This window comes from Phyllobates terribilis, unplaced genomic scaffold (assembly GCF_046119375.1).
Source record: "Phyllobates terribilis strain yellow unplaced genomic scaffold, ASM4611937v1 Scaffold_172__1_contigs__length_4051808, whole genome shotgun sequence".
In the NCBI taxonomy this organism is placed as follows: domain Eukaryota; kingdom Metazoa; phylum Chordata; class Amphibia; order Anura; family Dendrobatidae; genus Phyllobates; species Phyllobates terribilis.
Genome location: NW_027362932.1, coordinates 1,194,857 through 1,209,868, shown reverse-complemented (window position 1 = coordinate 1,209,868; position 15,012 = coordinate 1,194,857).

The window sequence follows — 15,012 nt, the reverse complement described above, 5'->3', positions numbered from 1 at the left end:
AAGAATACAACTACTATAATACTGCTCCTATGTACAAGAATACAAATACTATAATACTGCCCCCTATGCACAAGAATACAACTACTATAATACTGCTTCTATGTACAAGAATATAACTACTATAATACTGCTTCTATGTACAGGAATATAACTACTATAATACTGCCCCCTATGTACAAGAATATAACTACCATAATACTGCTCCCTATGTACAAGAATATAATAACTATAATACAGCTCCTATGTACAACAATACAAATACTATAATACAGCCCCCTATGTACAAGAATACAACTACTATAATACAGCTCCTATGTACAAGAATATAACTACTATAATACTCTCCTATGTACAAGAATACAAATACTATAATACAGCCCCCTATGTACAAGAATACAACTACTATAATACAGCCCCCTATGTACAAGAATATAACTACTATAATACAGCCCCCTATGTACAAGAATATAACTACTATAATACAGCTCCTATGTACAAGAATACAACTACTATAATACAGCTCCTATGTACAAGAATATAACTACGATAATACTGCTCCCTATGTACAAGAATATAACTACTATAATACTGCTCCCATGTACATGAATACAGTTAGGTCCATATATATTTGGACAGAGACAACATTTTTCTAATTTTGGTTCTAGACATTACCACAATGAATTTTAAACAAAACAATTCAGATGCAGTTGAAGTTCAGACTTTCAGCTTTCATTTGAGGGTATCCACACTAAAATTGGATGAAGGGTTTAGGAGTTTCAGCTCCTTAACATGTGACACCCTGTTTTTAAAGGGACCAAAAGTAATTGGACAATTGACTCCAAGGCTATTTCATGGACAGGTGAGGGCAATCCCTTCGTTATGTCATTCTCAATTAAGCAGATAAAAGGCCTGGAGTTGATTTGAGGTGTGGTGCGTTTGGAAGGTTTTGCTGTGAAGTAAACATGCGATCAAAGGCGCTCTCCATGCAGGTGAAACAAGCCGTCATTAACCTTCAAAAACAGAAAAAAACCATCCGAGAAATTGCTACAATATTATGAGTGGCAAAATCTACAGTTTGGTACATTCTGAGAAAGAAAGAAAGCACTGGTGAACTCATCAATGCAAAAAGACCTGGGCGCCCTCGGAAGACAACAGTGGTGTATGATCGCAGAATAATCTCCATGGTGAAGAGAAACCCCTTCACAACAGCCAACCTAGTGAACAACACTCTCCAGGAGGTAGGCGTATCAATATCCAAATCTACCATAAAGAGAAGACTGCATGAAAGTAAATACAGTGGGTTCACTGCACGGTGCAAGCCACTCATAAGCATCAAGAATAAAAAGGCTAGACTGGACTTTGCTAAAAAACATCTAAAAAAGCCAGCACAGTTCTGGAAGAACATTCTTTGGACAGATGAAACCAAGATCAACCTCTACCAGAATGATGGAAAGCGAAAAGTATGGTGAAGGCGTGGTACAGCTCATGATCCAAAGCATACCACATCATCTGGAAAACACGGCGGAGGCAGTGTGATGGCTTGGGCATGCATGGCTGCCAGTGGCACTGGGTCACTAGTGTTTATTGATGATGTGACACAGGACAGAAGGAACCGAATGAATTCTGATGTATTCAGAGCCATACTGTCTGCTCAGATCCAGCTGAATGCAGCCAAACTGATTGGTCGTCATTTCATACTACAGATGGACAATAACCCAAAACATAAAGCCAAAGCAACCCAGGAGTTTATTAAAGAAAAGAAGTGGAATATTCTTGAATGGCCAAGTCAGTCACCTGATCTCAACCCAACTGAGCATGCATTTCACTTGTTAAAGACTAAACTTCAGACAGAAAGGCCCCCAAACAAACAGCAACTGAAAACCTCCGCAGTGAAGGCCTGGCAGAGCATCAAAAAGGAGGAAACTCAGAGTCTGGTGATGTCCATGAGTTCAAGACTTCAGGCAGTCATTGCCAACAAAGGGTTTTCAACTAACTACTAGAAATTAACATTTTATTTACAATTATTTAATCTGTCCAATTACTTTTGGTCCCTTTAAAAACAGGGTGTCACATGTTAAGGAGCTGAAACTCCTAATCCCTTCATCCAATTTTAATGTGGATACCCTCAAATGAAAGCTGAAAGTCTGAACTTCAACTGCATCTGAATTGTTTTGTTTAAAATTCATTGTGGTAATGTCTAGAACCAAAATTAGAAAAAATGTTGCCTCTGTCCAAATATATATGGACCTAACTGTATAACTACTATAATACCGCCCCCTATGTACAAGAATATAACTATTATAATACAGCTCCTATGTACAAGAATACAACTACTATAATACTGCTCTTTTTGTACAAGAATATAACTACTATAATACTGCTCCCATGTACATGAATATAACTACTATAATACTGCTCCTATGTACAAGAATATAACTACTATAATACTGCTCCTATGTACAAGAATATAACTACTATAATACTGCTCCTATGTACAAGAATATAACTACTATAATACAGCCCCTATGTACAAGAATATAACTACTATAATACTGCCTCCTATGTACAAGAATATAATTACTATAATACTGCTCCTATGAACAAGAATATAACTACTATAATACTGCTCCCATGTACAGTACAGACCAAAAGTTTGGACACACCTTCTCATTTAAAGATTTTTCTGTATTTTCATGACTGTGAAAATTGTACATTCACACTGAAGGCATCAAAACTATGAATTAACACATGTGGAATCATATACTTAACAAAGAAGTGTGAAACAACTGAAAATATGTCTTATATTCTAGGTTCTTCAAAGTAGCCACCTTTTGCTTTGATGACTGCTTTGCACACTCTTGGCATTCTTTTGATGAGCTTCAAGAGGTAGTCACCGGAAATGGTCTTCCAACAATCTTGAAGGAGTTCCCAGAGATGCTTAGCACTTGTTGGCCCTTTTGCCTTCACTCTGCGATCCAGCTCACCCCAAACCATCTCGATTGGGTTCAGGTCTGGTGACTGTGGAGGCCAGGTCATCTGGCGTAGCACCCCATCACTTTCCACCTTGGTCAGATAGCCCTTACACAGCCTGGAGGTGTGTTTGGGGTCATTGTCCTGTTGAAAAATAAATGATGGTCCAACTAAACGCAAACCGGATGGAATAGCATGCCGCTGCAAGATGCTGAAGTAGCCATGCCGGTTCAGTATGCCTTCAATTTTGAATAAATCCCCAACAGTGTCACCAGCAAAGCACCCCCACACCATCACACCTCCTCCTCCATGCTTCACGGTGGGAACCAGGCATGTAGAGTCCATCCGTTCACCTTTTCTGCGTCACACAAAGACACGGTGGTTGCAACCAAAGATCTCAAATTTGGACTCATCAGACCAAAGCACAGATTTCCACTGGTCTAATGTCCATTCCTTGTGTTCTTGAGCCCAAACAAGTCTCTTCTGCTTGTTGCCTGTCCTTAGCAGTGGTTTCCCAGCAGCTATTTTACCATGAAGGCCTGCTGCACAAAGTCTCCTCTTAACAGTTGTTGAAGAGATGTGTCTGCTGCTAGAACTCTGTGTGGCATTGACCTGGTCTCTAATCTGAGCTGCTGTTAACCTGCGATTTCTGACGCTGGTGACTCGGATAAACTTATCGTCAGAAGCAGAGGTGACTCTTGGTCTTCCTTTCCTGGGGCGGTCCTCATGTGAGCCAGTTTCTTTGTAGCGCTTGATGGTTTTTGCAACTGCACTTGGGGACACTTTCAAAGTTTGCCCAACTTTTCGCACTGACTGACCTTCATTTCTTAAAGTAATGATGGCCACTCGTTTTTCTTTTCTTAGCTGCTTTTTTCTTGCCATAATACAAATTCTAACAGTCTATTCAGTAGGACTATCAGCTGTGTATCCACCAGACTTCTGCACAACACAACTGATGGTCCCAACCCCATTTATAAGGCAAGAAATCCCACTTATTAAGCCAGAGAGGGCACACCTGTGAAGTGAAAACCATTTCCGGTGACTACCTCTTGAAGCTCATCAAGAGAATGCCAAGAGTGTGCAAAGCAGTCATCAAAGCAAAAGGTGGCTACTTTGAAGAACCTAGAATATAAGACATATTTTCAGTTGTTTCACACTTTTTTGTTAAGTATATAATTCCACATGTGTTAATTCATAGTTTTGATGCCTTCAGTGTGAAAGCACAATTTTCATAGTCATGAAAATACAGAAAAATCTTTAAATGAGGTGTGTCCAAACTTTTGGTCTGTAATGTACATGAATATAACTACTATAATACAGCCCCCTATGTACAAGAATATAATTACTATAATATTGCCCTCTATGTACAAGAATATAACTACTATAATACAGCTCCTATGTACAAGAATATAATTACTATAATGCTGCTCCCATGTACAAGAATATAACTGCTATAATACCGCCCCTGTATAAGAATATAACTGCTATGATACTGCCCCTGTATAAGAATATAACTGCTATGATACTGCCCCTGTCTAAGAATATAACTGCTATGATACTGACCCTGTATAAGAATATAACTGCTATGATACTGCCCCTGTATAAGAATATAACTGCTATAATACTGCCCCTGTATAATAAAAACTGCCATGATACTGCCCCTGTATGAGAATATAACTGCTATAATACTGCCCCTGTATAAAAATATAACTGCCATAATACTGCCCCTGTATAAGAATATAACTGCTATGATACTGCCCCTGTATAAGAATATAACTGCTATTATACTGCCCCTGTATAAGAATATAACTGCTATAATACTGTCCCTGTATAAGAATATAACTGCTATGATACTGCCCCTGTATAAGAATATAACTGCTATGATACTGCCCCTATATACAAGAATACAACTACTATAATACAGCTCCTATGTACAAGAATATAACTACTATAATACTGCTCCTATGTACAAGAATATAAGTACTATAATACTGCCCCCTATGTACAGGAATATAACTACTATAATACAGAATCCTATGTACAAGAATGTAACTACTATAATACTGCTCCCTATGTACAAGAATACAACTACTATAATACTGCACCTATATACAAGAATACAACTACTATAATACAGCTCCTATGTACAAGAATATAACTACTATAATACAACTCCCTATATACAAGAATATAACTGCTGATACTGCCCCTGTATAAGAATATAACTGCTATGATACTGCCCCTGTATAAGAATATAACTGCTATGATACTGCCCCTGTATAAGAATATAACTGCTATGATACTGCCCCTGTATAAGAATATAACTGCTATAATACTGCCCTTGTATAAGAATATAACTGCTATATTACTGCCCCTGTATAAGAATATAACTGCTATAATACTGCCCCTGTATAAGAATATAACTGCTATGATACTGCCCCTGTATAAGAATATAACTGCTATGATACTGCCCCTGTATAAGAATATAACTGCTATGATACTGCCCCTGTATAAGAATATAACTGCTATGATACTGCCCCTGTATAAGAATATAACTGCTATAATACTGCCCCTGTATAAGAATATAACTACTATAATACTGCCCCTGTATAAGAATATAACTGCTATAATACTGCCCCTGTATAAGAATATAACTGCTATAATACTGCCCCTGTATAAGAATATAACTGCTATGATACTGCCCCTGTATAAGAATATAACTGCTATAATACTGCCCCTGTATAAGAATATAACTGCTATGATACTGCCCCTGTATAAGAATATAACTGCTATGATACTGCCCCTGTATAAGAATATAACTGCTATGATACTGCCCCTGTATAAGAATATAACTGCTATATTACTGCCCCTGTATAAGAATATAACTGCTATAATACTGCCCCTGTATAAGAATATAACTGCTATAATACTGCCCCTGTATAAGAATATAACTGCTATAATACTGCCCCTGTATAAGAATATAACTGCTATGATACTGCCCCTGTATAAGGATATAACTGCTATAATACTGCCCCTGTATAAGAATATAACTGCTATGATACTGCCCCTGTATAAGAATATAACTGCTATAATACTGCCCCTGTATAAGAATATAACTGCTATAATACTGCCCCTGTATAAGAATATAACTGCTATGATACTGCCCCTGTATAAGAATATAACTGCTATGATACTGCCCCTGTATAAGAATATAACTGCTATGATACTGCCTCTGTATAAGAATATAACTACTAGAATACTGCCCCTGTATAAGAATATAACTGCTATAATACTGCCCCTGTATAAGAATATAACTGCTATGATACTGCCCCTGTATAAGAATATAACTGCTATGATACTGCCCCTGTATAAGAATATAACTGCTATGATACTGCCCCTGTATAAGAATATAACTGCTATGATACTGCCCCTGTATAAGAATATAACTGCTATGATACTGCGCCTGTATAAGAATATAACTGCTATAATACTGCCCCTGTATAAGAATATAACTGCTATATACTGCCCCTGTATAAGAATATAACTGCTATGATACTGCCCCTGTATAAGAATATAACTACTATAATACTGCCCCTGTATAAGAATATAACTGCTATAATACTGCCCCTGTATAAGAATATAACTGCTATGATACTGCCCCTGTATAAAAATATAACTGCTATATACTGCCCCTGTATAAGAATATAACTGCTATATACTGCCCCTGTATAAGAATATAACTGCTATGATACTGCCCCTGTATAAGAATATAACTGCTATAATACTGCCCCTGTATAAGAATATAACTGCTATGATACTGCCCCTGTATAAGAATATAACTGCTATGATACTGGTATGAGTGGCGGTATTGCCATCATTATTTGCGCTGTTTTTGTCCTGCATTAACCCCTCCTCGTCTTAAACCTGTTTTGGGCTTAGATGAGGGCTCAGCTCTGGGCGCTTGTATGCGGTGACTTCTCTGGATGCCACATTTCCGGGCACTTGCTCTACAATGGCCTCCCTTCTGTTCCTGTATGGCCTCCGCTGGGTGCGGCCTCACTCGCTGGGAGGAGGTCAGTTACCGGCCTCTGGGCTTGGACCTGGTGCCCTGTAGGTAGCAGCTGTGACTTGGAGGACCCCTGCTATGACTGACTCCTGACAGTGTTCAGGGCCCATCCTGCCGCTATAGTGACTGGCAGACCCGGCCGTACAGGGTTACTGGGCGTTCGCCTCTGAGTGATGGAATCAGCGCGCAGACGATTATTTTCTCAGCCCGGAGCGGTGAGAGCCGGGGCCCTATAATCCGGCACATTCCAGCCGTTCATCCTAATCCGCCTACAGCGGCCGCTAATGTGCGCCCTCCAGGCAGGAGAGGAGGCGAGTCCCCACACCGGCCTCACATGGAGGCTCGCACCATGGGGATCGAAGCTTCAGCATCCCGCCCGCCGGAATAAACTGCAGGCGCTTTCTTATATACCTTGCGTTTTTATTCTTCACCATTTACTTCGTCAGGGAATAAAAACATTTAAATAATTGTTACGGAAAACAGCGCCACCCTGACCCATGGGTTGTATTTGGTATTACAGCTCAGGGTCCTACAATACCGCCTGTGAGCAGATGTGGCGCTGTTTCTGTACCAGAGCAGCCATGTTTTTCCACTCTGAGCAGGGCTGTGTCCAGGAAATCTCTAACCATAGGGATCTGGTTTGAGCGGGCATTTCCCCTTTAAATGTTATGGTCACCTTTGGGGACTTTCTTTTGTATTTAAATGCATTTATTTTTGAGCCAAATATTTTTTGCAAATTGGTTCCATTAAAAATTTTTCACAGCTTGGCTTTTACAGGCTTTTTAAGTGGCTGTGGAATGAGTCAACTGAGGACCTGTCAGTGAGCTCCTCTCACTGACACAAAGTTCTGATCAGCTTTCATGTAGGCTCGGTAAAATGACAGCTTAAAAAAAAAAGCTGCAAGCTCACTGATGAATTCTCAGTTAACTCATTAAACAGATGTCAGACCCAAAAATTTTAATAAATCCCATTTTTAATAAAATCAAAATATATGCATTTAAGAAAATGTAAAAAATGGCAGGAAAGTGTGAACGTTGTCTTGTACGTGGCCAGGTGGATTGTCTGTACTTACCGTACAGGAGCTGGGAGCACTGGCTGTAGCCTCCTCCATCTCCTCGCACTTGTCTGCCGCCCTCTGTCGGTCGCTGTAGGTCATGGCGCACACGGCTCCACATACAACCCTGTACACAGTATGATGGCTCCACATACAGTCCTGTACATAGTATGATGGCTCCACATACAACCCTGTACACAGTATGATGGCTCCACATACAGTCCTGTACATAGTATGATGGCTCCACATACAGTCCTGTACATAGTATGATGACTCCACATACAGCCCTGTACATAGTATGATGGCTCCACATACAGTCCTGTACATAGTATGATGGCTCCACATACAGTCCTGTACATAGTATGATGACTTCACATACAGTCCTGTACATAGTATGATGGCTCCACATACAGCCCTGTACATAGTATGATGGCTCCACATACAGTCCTGTACATAGTATGATGACTCCACATACAGCCCTGTACATAGTATGATGACTCCACATACAGCCCTGTACATAGTATGATGGCTCCACATACAGTCCTGTACATAGTATGATGACTCCACATACAGTCCTGTACATAGTATGATGGCTCCACATACAGCCCTGTACATAGTATGATGACTCCACATACAGTCCTGTACATAGTATGATGGCTCCACATACAGTCCTGTACATAGTATGATGACTCCACATACAGTCCTGTACATAGTATGATGGCTCCACATACAGCCCTGTACATAGTATGATGACTCCACATACAGCCCTGCACATAGTATGATGGCTCCACATACAGCCCTGTACATAGTATGATGACTCCACATACAGCCCTGTACATAGTATGATGGCTCCACATACAGTCCTGTACATAGTATGATGACTCCACATACAGCCCTGTACATAGTATGATGACTCCACATACAGCCCTGTACATAGTATGATGGCTCCACATACAGCCCTGTACATAGTATGATGACTCCACATACAGCCCTGTACATAGTATGATGACTCCACATACAGCCCTGTACATAGTATGATGGCTCCACATACAGTCCTGCACATAGTATGATGGCTCCACATACAGCCCTGTACATAGTATGATGACTCCACATACAGCCCTGTACATAGTATGATGACTCCACATACAGCCCTGTACATAGTATGATGACTCCACATACAGTCCTGCACATAGTATGATGGCTCCACATACAGCCCTGTACATAGTATGATGACTCCACATACAGCCCTGTACATAGTATGATGGCTCCACATACAGCCCTGTACATAGTATGATGGCTCCACATACAGCCCTGTACATAGTATGATGGCTCCACATACAGCCCTGTACATAGTATGATGGCTCCACATACAGTCCTGTACATAGTATGATGGCTCCACATACAGCCCTGTACATAGTATGATGGCTCCACATACAGTCCTGTACATAGTATGATGACTCCACATACAGCCCTGTACATAGTATGACGGCTCCACATACAGCCCCGTACATAGTATGATGGCTCCACATACAGCCCTGTACATAGTATGATGGCTCCACATACAGCCCTGTACATAGTATGATGACTCCACATACAGTCCTGTACATAGTATGATGACTCCACATACAGTCCTGTACATAGTATGATGGCTCCACATACAGTCCTGTACATAGTATGATGGCTCCACATACAGTCCTGCACATAGTATGATGGCTCCACATACAGCCCCGTACATAGTATGATGGCTCCACATACAGTCCTGCACATAGTATGATGGCTCCACATACAGTCCTGTACATAGTATGATGGCTCCACATACAGTCCTGTACATAGTATGATGACTCCACATACAGTCCTGTACATAGTATGATGACTCCACATACAGTCCTGTACATAGTATGATGGCTCCACATACAGCCCTGTACATAGTATGATGGCTCCACATACAGCCCTGTACATAGTATGATGACTCCACATACAGTCCTGCACATAGTATGATGGCTCCACATACAGTCCTGTACATAGTATGATGGCTCCACATACAGTCCTGTACATAGTATGATGACTCCACATACAGTCCTGTACATAGTATGATGACTCCACATACAGTCCTGTACATAGTATGATGGCTCCACATACAGCCCTGTACATAGTATGATGGCTCCACATACAGCCCTGTACATAGTATGATGGCTCCACATACAGTCCTGTACATAGTATGATGACTCCACATACAGTCCTGCACATAGTATGATGGCTCCACATACAGCCCTGTACATAGTATGATGACTCCACATACAGCCCTGTACATAGTATGATGACTCCACATACAGCCCTGTACATAGTATGATGGCTCCACATACAGCCCTGTACATAGTATGATGGCTCCACATACAGCCCTGTACATAGTATGATGGCTCCACATACAGCCCTGTACATAGTATGATGGCTCCACATACAGCCCTGTACATAGTATGATGGCTCCACATACAGCCCTGTACATAGTATGATGGCTCCACATACAGTCCTGTACATAGTATGATGGCTCCACATACAGCCCTGTACATAGTATGATGGCTCCACATACAGCCCTGTACATAGTATGATGGCTCCACATACAGCCCTGTACATAGTATGATGGCTCCACATACAGTCCTGTACATAGTATGATGGCTCCACATACAGCCCTGTACATAGTATGATGGCTCCACATACAGTCCTGTACATAGTATGATGACTCCACATACAGCCCTGTACATAGTATGACGGCTCCACATACAGCCCCGTACATAGTATGATGGCTCCACATACAGCCCTGTACATAGTATGATGGCTCCACATACAGCCCTGTACATAGTATGATGACTCCACATACAGTCCTGTACATAGTATGATGACTCCACATACAGTCCTGCACATAGTATGATGGCTCCACATACAGTCCTGTACATAGTATGATGGCTCCACATACAGTCCTGTACATAGTATGATGACTCCACATACAGTCCTGTACATAGTATGATGACTCCACATACAGTCCTGTACATAGTATGATGGCTCCACATACAGTCCTGTACATAGTATGATGACTCCACATACAGCCCTGTACATAGTATGATGACTCCACATACAGCCCTGTACATAGTATGATGACTCCACATACAGCCCTGCACATAGTATGATGGCTCCACATACAGCCCTGTACATAGTATGATGGCTCCACATACAGCCCTGCACATAGTATGATGGCTCCACATACAGTCCTGTACATAGTATGATGGCTCCACATACAGTCCTGTACATAGTATGATGGCTCCACATACAGCCCTGCACATAGTATGATGACTCCACATACAGCCCTGTACATAGTATGACGGCTCCACATACAGAACTGTACATAGTATGATGGCTCCACATACAGCCCTGTACATAGTATGATGGCTCCACATACAGCCCTGTACATAGTATGATGGCTCCACATACAGCCCTGTACATAGTATGATGGCTCCACATACAGCCCTGTACATAGTATGATGGCTCCACATACAGTCCTGTACATAGTATGATGGCTCCACATACAGTCCTGTACATAGTATGATGGCTCCAAATACAGCCCTGTACATAGTATGATGGCTCCACATACAGCCCTGTACATAGTATGATGACTCCACATACAGTCCTGTACATAGTATGATGACTCCACATACAGTCCTGTACATAGTATGATGGCTCCACATACAGTCCTGTACATAGTATGATGGCTCCACATACAGCCCTGTACATAGTATGATGGCTCCACATACAGTCCTGTACATAGTATGATGGCTCCACATACAACCCTGTACATAGTATGATGGCTCCACATACAGCCCTGTACATAGTATGATGGCTCCACATACAGTCCTGTACATAGTATGATGGCTCCACATACAGCCCTGTACATAGTATGATGGCTCCACATACAGTCCTGTACATAGTATGATGGCTCCACATACAGCCCTGTTCATAGTATGATGGCTCCACATACAGCCCTGTACATAGTATGATGGCTCCACATACAGCCCTGTACATAGTATGATTGCTCCACATACAGCCCTGTACATAGTATGATGGCTCCACATACAGTCCTGTACATAGTATGATGACTCCACATACAGCCCTGTACATAGTATGATGACTCCACATACAGTCCTGTACATAGTATGATGGCTCCACATACAGTCCTGTACATAGTATGATGGCTCCACATACAGCCCTGTACATAGTATGATGGCTCCACATACAGCCCTGTACATAGTATGATGGCTCCACATACAGCCCTGTACATAGTATGATGACTCCACATACAGTGCTGTACATAGTATGATGGCTCCACATACAGTCCTGTACATAGTATGATGGCCCCACATACAGCCCTGTACATAGTATGATGGCTCCACATACAGCCCTGTACATAGTATGATTGCTCCACATACAGTCCTGTACATAGTATGATGGCTCCACATACAGTCCTGTACGTAGTATGATGGCTCCACATACAGTCCTGTACATAGTGTGATGGCTCCACATACAGCCCTGTACATAGTATGATGACTCCACATACAGCCCTGTACATAGTATGATGGCTCCACATACAGTCCTGTACATAGTATGATGACTCCACATACAGCCCTGTACATAGTATGATGGCTCCACATACAGTCCTGTACATAGTATGATGGCTCCACATACAGTCCTGTACATAGTATGATGACTCCACATACAGTCCTGTACATAGTATGATGACTCCACATACAGCCCTGTACATAGTATGATGACTCCACATACAGTCCTGTACATAGTATGATGACTCCACATACAGTCCTGTACATAGTATGATGACTCCACATACAGTCCTGTACATAGTATGATGGCTCCACATACAGTCCTGTACATAGTATGATGGCTCCACATACAGCCCTGTATATAGTATGATGGCTCCACATACAGCCCTGTACATAGTATGATGGCTCCACATACAGCCCTGTACATAGTATGATGGCTCCACATACAGTGCTGTACATAGTATGATGGCTCCACATACAGTCCTGTACATAGTATGATGGCTCCACATACAGCCCTGTATATAGTATGATGGCTCCACATACAGTCCTGTACATAGTATGATGGCTCCACATACAGCCCTGTACATAGTATGATGGCTCCACATACAGTCCTGTACATAGTATGATGGCTCCACATACAGCCCTGTACATAGTATGATGGCTCCACATACAGCCCTGTACATAGTATGATGACTCCACATACAGTCCTGTACATAGTATGATGACTACACATACAGCCCTGCACATAGTATGATGGCTCCACATACAGTCCTGTACATAGTATGATGGCTCCACATACAGCCCTGTACATAGTATGATGGCTCCACATACAGCCCTGTACATAGTATGATGGCTCCACATACAGCCCTGCACATAGTATGATGGCTCCACATACAGCCCTGTACATAGTATGATGACTCCACATACAGTCCTGTACATAGTATGATGACTACACATACAGTCCTGTACATAGTATGATGGCTCCACATACAGCCCTGTACATAGTATGATGGCTCCACATACAGCCCTGTACATAGTATGATGACTCCACATACAGTCCTGTACATAGTATGATGGCTCCACATACAGTCCTGTACATAGTATGATGGCTCCACATACAGCCCTGTACATAGTATGATGGCTCCACATACAGCCCTGTACATAGTATGATGACTCCACATACAGTCCTGTACATAGTATGATGGCCCCACATACAGCCCTATACATAGTATGATGGCTCCACATACAGCCCTGTACATAGTATGATGGCTCCACATACAGTCCTGTACATAGTATGATGGCTCCACATACAGTCCTGTACATAGTATGATGGCCCCACATACAGCCCTGTACATAGTATGATGGCTCCACATACAGCCCTGTATATAGTATGATGACTCCACATACAGTCCTGTACATAGTATGATGGCTCCACATACAGCCCTGTACATAGTATGATGGCTCCACATACAGTCCTGTACATAGTATGATGGCTCCACATACAGCCCTGTACATAGTATGATGGCTCCACATACAGTCCTGTACATAGTATGATGGCTCCACATACAGTCCTGTACATAGTATGATGGCTCCACATACAGTCCTGTACATAGTATGATGGCTCCACATACAGCCCTGTACATAGTATGATGGCTCCACATACAGCCCTGTACATAGTATGATGACTCCACATACAGTCCTGTACATAGTATGATGGCTCCACATACAGCCCTGTACATAGTATGATGGCTCCACATACAGTCCTGTACATAGTATGATGGCTCCACATACAGTCCTGTACATAGTATGATGGCTCCACATACAGCCCTGTACATAGTATGATGGCTCCACATACAGTCCTGTACATAGTATGATGGCTCCACATACAGTCCTGTACATAGTATGATGGCTCCACATACAGCCCTGTACATAGTATGATGGCTCCACATACAGTCCTGTACATAGTATGATGGCTCCACATACAGCCCTGTACATAGTATGATGGCTCCACATACAGTCCTGTACATAGTATGATGACTCCACATACAGCCCTGTACATAGTATGATGACTCCACATACAGTCCTGTACATAGTATGATGGCTCCACATACAGCCCTGTACATAGTATGATGACTCCACATACAGTCCTGTACATAGTATGATGGCTCCACATACAGTCCTGTACATAGTATGATGGCTCCACATACAGCCCTGTACATAGTATGATGGCTCCACATACAGCCCTGTACATAGTATGATGGCTCCACATACAGCCCTGTACATAGTATGATGACTCCACATACAGTGCTGTACATAGT